At 58.9% G+C, this 7648-nt stretch overlaps 1 protein-coding gene across 1 annotated transcript in view; it reads right to left on the reverse strand.

Annotated features, from left to right (window-relative positions):
* LOC142377632 (regulator of G-protein signaling 9-binding protein) overlaps positions 1-2139 on the reverse strand; it is a 29350-nt gene extending 27211 nt beyond the window's left edge. Inside the window, exon 1 of the mRNA XM_075461940.1 lies at positions 1837-2139. The gene's annotated coding sequence lies outside the window, so the exon portion shown is untranslated. The remainder of the gene's footprint in view (positions 1-1836) is intronic.
* Between the last annotated feature and the right edge of the window lie 5509 nt (positions 2140-7648).

The raw sequence follows: 7648 nt of genomic DNA on the forward strand, positions 1-7648 counted from the left end.
GACAGTATGCAGTAGGCGGTTTCGAACACAGCCAATGCCACAGCTTCAGAGGAGGGCAACACTTTGATGCCTGGCCAATCAGAGGCCGCCATCTTTACCACCTGTGTGATGTAACCAGAATGTGAATCAATAAAGTTGTACGACTGTAAGCAGGCGGCCAGAATCTGACTTCCTTTTCAATTTATGATCATCGTAATCCGTCTACATCCACTGCTCCCACCAGCCTCACCTGTCTGCTGGTGTTCACCTGGTTTCCTCATCACCCTCCCCTGGGGCTTATCTGGGGCTTCCTGCTTATAAGCTCCACTTTTGGTGGAAATCATTATGACTTCCATTATCTGAGGGGATTGACCTTTTATGTTGCTATAGAAAAGATAAGCTACTCAACAAAGAACAAACTTGACAAGTTTTGGAAAATATGGGATATTTTTTCTATCATTTTCTTGAGAATAACAATATGGATGTAGATGGTTGGATGGATGACAAATAGGACTTAGTTGTCTTTATTTGATTGATTGATTTATTTAATCTCTGGTCTTTTTAGTTTTTTTTTTGTTGTTTTTTTATATTATAATGTAATCTTTATTTATGATTGTAGCCTGGATTTGTGTGAGTACAAACCATATGCTTGCTTTATTTATGCTTTATTACAAGTTCCCTTTCTCTATTTTTGTTTTTGTTTTATTATATTTTTTTATGTACCTTACTGTGCCATTGTGCTGTTTTGTATTGATCTCTGTTTGTTTATAAAATGAACAAAATTCTTAATAAATAATTGTTTAAACAGTACAGTACGTTTCGCCCAAATTTACCAAAATGAATTCCCCTATTTAAATCTTTAAATGCCGTTTTCTCAAAATCAGTTTTTTGTATTTTTCCAGCATCAATATCTCAGCCTATGGAGCACCTACTAACACCAAACTTTCCAGTTATACACTTAGCAGTATTCTGAAGATATTTACTGAAGGATTTGTTGATAAATCATTCCTGGCCTGATTTATGTGACATTATAATAAAAAAAATATGGCGAAAATCTATGTTTTTTAGGCTATGGACAGTATATTTCGATTTCCTAGAAAATGAAAGCAGATATCCTGAAATCCCTCTGTAATTTTCTTTTCATTTTGTGTGTAAACAAAATTTTGCACCTGGTTTTATCATATGTTCAGATCTAGCTTCCCGAAATATATGCAAATGTGCGCATATCTAATGAGATAATGCCTAATTTGCATAATTAAACATACACATTTCTAAAACTTGTAATACATTTTTTTTTCATACTTGTATAAGTAATCAACTGATGAAGTTTCATGGTGATATCTGTTATTTTAAAATATTACCCTATTCACCTGTAGTGTCTCGCCTTAAACCAAACTGGTGAACTTGACCAGTTTCTACACTGAGATGACATTTGTTGTGACTTAATAAATTATAAATAAAACTGAAATGAATCAGAAGTTCCTTACGATGCTTCATTAATGTTCTACACCTGTCACATATCCAGGTGTGCGCAGCTTAACTTTCCTATCATGGAATCTGTCCTCAGAAGGATTCTTTACATCGGAACCGTCCTTCAGTCAGAGAGACAGCAGCTAATAATCCTTCATCCACTTTAAGGAGCATTCTGAGGTCGGTTATCGGATAAATAGATCAGAGGATCTACAGTGTGAAGGATAATTAAAGCTTTTAAAGTGTCGGCTGTATAAGGAAGCTATAAATCCTGCAGAAAACACACATATATAAACATATATAAATATATAAATGTATAGAAAGGTAAAAGGCATATTGTAAAGAACTTAAAGAGAGGAACCGGCAGAGTTCTTTTGATATTTTTACCTGAAATAAATTCGGTGCCTCAGGTGCAGCTGATCAGGACTCCGTCTACCTTCTTCCTCTGTGGTGGAGGACTGCAGCGTCAGCCAGGTTTCTATAAACACTCTTCTTCTGCTGTTCCTGAGGGAACGTCAGTGTTTTTAATCAGTGCTGAGGGACCAGCTGAGGCCTGGGTCCTCCCAGGAGGTTCAGGGCTGCTTCACAGGTAAAGAAACCTGCACGGGACACATCTGTCCGGGGCACACCTGTCCGGGGCACAACTGTCCGGGGCATATCTGTCCGGGGCACACCTGTCCGGGGCACACCTGTCCGGGGCACAACTGTCCGGGGCACATCTGTCCGGGGCACGCCTGTCCGGGGCACGCCTGTCCGGGACACATCTGTCCGGGGCACATCTGTCCGGGGCACATCTGTCCGGGGCACATCTGTCCGGAGCACACCTGTCCAGGGCACACCTGTCCGGGGCACATCTGTCCGGGGCACAACTGTCCGGGGCACATCTGTCCGGGGCACACCTGTCCGGGACACGTCTGTCCGGGGCACATCTGTCCGGGGCACTTCTGTCCGGGGCACTTCTGTCCGGGGCACACCTGTCCGGGGCACTTCTGTCCGGGGCACGCCTGTCCGGGGCACTTCTGTCCGGGGCACAACTGTCCGGGGCACTTCTGTCCGGGGCACGCCTGTCCGGGGCACATCTGTCCGGGGCACTTCTGTCCGGGGCACGTCTACACGGGACACATCTGTCCGGGGCACGCCTGTCCGGGGCACTTCTGTCCGGGGCACGTCTACACGGGACACTTCTGTCCGGGGCACTTCTGTCCGGGGCACACCTGTCCGGGACACGTCTGTCCGGGGCACATCTGTCCGGGGCACACCTGTCCGGGGCACGCCTGTCCGGGGCACGTCTACACGGGACAGATCTGTCCGGGGCACTTCTGTCCGGGGCACACCTGTCCGGGGCACATCTGTCCGGGGCACGCCTGTCCGGGCCACACCTGTCCGGGGCACACCTGTCCGGGGCACACCTGTCCGGGGCACGCCTGTCCGGGGCACGTCTACACGGGACACATCTGTCCGGGGCACATCTGTCCGGGGCACTTCTGTCCGGGGCACTTCTGTCCGGGGCACTTCTGTCCGGGGCACTTCTGTCCGGGGCACACCTGTCCGGGGCACTTCTGTCCGGGGCACTTCTGTCCGGGGCACGTCTACACGGGACACATCTGTCCGGGGCACTTCTGTCCGGGGCACTTCTGTCCGGGGCACTTCTGTCCGGGGCACTTCTGTCCGGGGCACTTCTGTCCGGGGCACGCCTGTCCGGGGCACTTCTGTCCGGGGCACGTCTACACGGGACACATCTGTCCGGGGCACTTCTGTCCGGGGCACGTCTACACGGGACACATCTGTCCGGGGCACGCCTGTCCGGGGCACTTCTGTCCGGGGCACGCCTGTCCGGGGCACATCTGTCCGGGGCACACCTGTCCGGGGCACATCTGTCCGGGGCACAACTGTCCGGGGCACGCCTGTCCGGGGCACTTCTGTCCGGGGCACGCCTGTCCGGGGCACTTCTGTCCGGGGCACTTCTGTCCGGGGCACTTCTGTCCGGGGCACGTCTACACGGGACACACCTGTCCGGGACACGCCTGTCCGGGACACATCTGTCCGGGACACAACTGTCCGGGACACGCCTGTCCGGGACACATCTGTCCGGGGCACATCTGTCCGGGACACGCCTGTCCGGGACACGCCTGTCCGGGGCACTTCTGTCCGGGGCACTTCTGTCCGGGGCACTTCTGTCCGGGGCACGCCTGTCCGGGGCACTTCTGTCCGGGGCACTTCTGTCCGGGGCACGCCTGTCCGGGGCACTTCTGTCCGGGGCACTTCTGTCCGGGGCACTTCTGTCCGGGGCACTTCTGTCCGGGGCACGTCTACACGGGACACACCTGTCCGGGACACGCCTGTCCGGGACACATCTGTCCGGGACACGCCTGTCCGGGACACGCCTGTCCGGGACACATCTGTCCGGGGCACATCTGTCCGGGACACGTCTACACGGGACACACCTGTCCGGGGCACACCTGTCCGGGACACAACTGTCCGGGACACAACTGTCCGGGACACGCCTGTCCGGGACACATCTGTCCGGGGCACATCTGTCCGGGACACGCCTGTCCGGGACACGCCTGTCCGGGGCACTTCTGTCCGGGGCACGTCTACACGGGACACGCCTGTCCGGGGCACTTCTGTCCGGGACACATCTGTCCGGGACACTTCTGTCCGGGGCACATCTGTCCGGGACACAACTGTCCGGGACACGCCTGTCCGGGACACATCTGTCCGGGGCACATCTGTCCGGGACACGCCTGTCCGGGGCACACCTGTCCGGGACACATCTGTCCGGGACACTTCTGTCCGGGGCACACCTGTCCGGGGCACTTCTGTCCGGGGCACTTCTGTCCGGGGCACACCTGTCCGGGACACATCTGTCCGGGACACAACTGTCCGGGACACGCCTGTCCGGGACACATCTGTCCGGGGCACTTCTGTCCGGGACACGCCTGTCCGGGACACGCCTGTCCGGGGCACTTCTGTCCGGGGCACGTCTACACGGGACACGCCTGTCCGGGGCACTTCTGTCCGGGGCACTTCTGTCCGGGGCACTTCTGTCCGGGGCACGCCTGTCCGGGGCACTTCTGTCCGGGGCACTTCTGTCCGGGGCACATCTGTCCGGGACACGCCTGTCCGGGGCACTTCTGTCCGGGGCACTTCTGTCCGGGGCACGCCTGTCCGGGGCACGCCTGTCCGGGGCACTTCTGTCCGGGGCACTTCTGTCCGGGGCACATCTGTCCGGGACACGCCTGTCCGGGGCACTTCTGTCCGGGGCACTTCTGTCCGGGGCACGCCTGTCCGGGGCACGCCTGTCCGGGGCACATCTACACGGGACACGCCTGTCCGGGGCACGCCTGTCCGGGGCACGTCTACACGGGACACGCCTGTCCGGGGCACTTCTGTCCGGGGCACTTCTGTCCGGGGCACTTCTGTCCGGGGCACAACTGTCCGGGGCACTTCTGTCCGGGGCACGCCTGTCCGGGGCACTTCTGTCCGGGGCACTTCTGTCCGGGGCACGCCTGTCCGGGGCACAACTGTCCGGGGCACTTCTGTCCGGGGCACGCCTGTCCGGGGCACAACTGTCCGGGGCACTTCTGTCCGGGGCACGCCTGTCCGGGGCACGCCTGTCCGGGGCACACCTGTCCGGGGCACTTCTGTCCGGGGCACGCCTGTCCGGGGCACAACTGTCCGGGGCACTTCTGTCCGGGGCACTTCTGTCCGGGGCACGCCTGTCCGGGGCACAACTGTCCGGGGCACTTCTGTCCGGGGCACGCCTGTCCGGGGCACGCCTGTCCGGGGCACACCTGTCCGGGGCACGCCTGTCCGGGGCACAACTGTCCGGGGCACTTCTGTCCGGGGCACGCCTGTCCGGGGCACTTCTGTCCGGGGCACGCCTGTCCGGGGCACAACTGTCCGGGGCACTTCTGTCCGGGGCACGCCTGTCCGGGGCACTTCTGTCCGGGGCACGCCTGTCCGGGGCACGCCTGTCCGGGGCACTTCTGTCCGGGGCACTTCTGTCCGGGGCACATCTGTCCGGGACACGCCTGTCCGGGGCACTTCTGTCCGGGGCACTTCTGTCCGGGGCACGCCTGTCCGGGGCACGCCTGTCCGGGGCACATCTACACGGGACACGCCTGTCCGGGGCACGCCTGTCCGGGGCACGTCTACACGGGACACGCCTGTCCGGGGCACTTCTGTCCGGGGCACTTCTGTCCGGGGCACTTCTGTCCGGGGCACAACTGTCCGGGGCACTTCTGTCCGGGGCACGCCTGTCCGGGGCACTTCTGTCCGGGGCACTTCTGTCCGGGGCACGCCTGTCCGGGGCACAACTGTCCGGGGCACTTCTGTCCGGGGCACGCCTGTCCGGGGCACAACTGTCCGGGGCACTTCTGTCCGGGGCACGCCTGTCCGGGGCACGCCTGTCCGGGGCACACCTGTCCGGGGCACTTCTGTCCGGGGCACGCCTGTCCGGGGCACAACTGTCCGGGGCACTTCTGTCCGGGGCACTTCTGTCCGGGGCACGCCTGTCCGGGGCACAACTGTCCGGGGCACTTCTGTCCGGGGCACGCCTGTCCGGGGCACGCCTGTCCGGGGCACACCTGTCCGGGGCACGCCTGTCCGGGGCACAACTGTCCGGGGCACTTCTGTCCGGGGCACGCCTGTCCGGGGCACTTCTGTCCGGGGCACGCCTGTCCGGGGCACAACTGTCCGGGGCACTTCTGTCCAGGGCACGCCTGTCCGGGGCACAACTGTCCGGGGCACTTCTGTCCGGGGCACGCCTGTCCGGGGCACACCTGTCCGGGGCACGCCTGTCCGGGGCACGCCCGTCCGGGGCACGCCTGTCCGGGGCACACCTGTCCGGGGCACAACTGTCCGGGGCACACCTGTCCGGGGCACGCCTGTCCGGGGCACATCTGTCCGGGGCACAACTGTCCGGGGCACGCCTGTCCGGGGCACGTCCGTCCGGGGCACTTCTGTCCGGGGCACATCTGTCCGGGGCACAACTGTCCGGGGCACGCCTGTCCGGGGCACGCCTGTCCGGGGCACATCTGTCCGGGGCACGCCTGTCCGGGGCACTTCTGTCCGGGGCACATCTGTCCGGGGCACTTCTGTCCGGGGCACGTCTACACGGGACACGCCTGTCCGGGGCACTTCTGTCCGGGGCACGCCTGTCCGGGGCACTTCTGTCCGGGGCACTTCTGTCCGGGGCACTTCTGTCCGGGGCACTTCTGTCCGGGGCACTTCTGTCCGGGGCACGCCTGTCCGGGGCACATCTGTCCGGGGCACTTCTGTCCGGGGCACTTCTGTCCGGGGCACGTCTACACGGGACACGCCTGTCCGGGGCACTTCTGTCCGGGGCACGCCTGTCCGGGGCACTTCTGTCCGGGGCACTTCTGTCCGGGGCACGCCTGTCCGGGGCACTTCTGTCCGGGGCACATCTGTCCGGGGCACTTCTGTCCGGGGCACGTCTACACGGGACACGCCTGTCCGGGGCACTTCTGTCCGGGGCACGCCTGTCCGGGGCACTTCTGTCCGGGGCACTTCTGTCCGGGGCACTTCTGTCCGGGGCACTTCTGTCCGGGGCACTTCTGTCCGGGGCACGCCTGTCCGGGGCACATCTGTCCGGGGCACTTCTGTCCGGGGCACTTCTGTCCGGGGCACTTCTGTCCGGGGCACGCCTGTCCGGGTTGACTGAGTCACGGAAGAGTTATTTCAGACCCAGAACTGACTAAATGATGGCAAAAAACATGCAGGAACAGCTGAGCATTGGGCCCTTGATTTCACATTATAACATGATGTTCTACTCACCCCTGCTTGTTGTTGGTCATTTGGAGCTGTTCTGAAGATATTCGAGAGGCGTCTGGCTGCTCTCTTGAGATATTCGGCCATGAAACGGTTTCCTATGGGCAACGTTATACAGGCACAAACTACGCTGTTTATAATTTATTAATTACTCTACACTAGCACTGATAACGTGGAGGTGCGCCGCTTACTTAAAAAAATCCGGGTTACTGTAATTTTGATCTTTTGTCGTAAAGTGGGTGTTACTGACGTCATCGTCGTGCTACTGCCACAGACAGCCCACAGACCTGCTGCCTATTTATTCATTCGGCTAAAATTCAAAATTACAGTAACCCGCACCTCCACGTTATCAGTGCTGGTGTACAGTAATTAATAAATTATAAACAGCATAGTTTGTGCCTGTATA

Source organism: Odontesthes bonariensis, chromosome 3, assembly GCF_027942865.1.
Source record: "Odontesthes bonariensis isolate fOdoBon6 chromosome 3, fOdoBon6.hap1, whole genome shotgun sequence".
NCBI lineage: Eukaryota > Metazoa > Chordata > Actinopteri > Atheriniformes > Atherinopsidae > Odontesthes > Odontesthes bonariensis.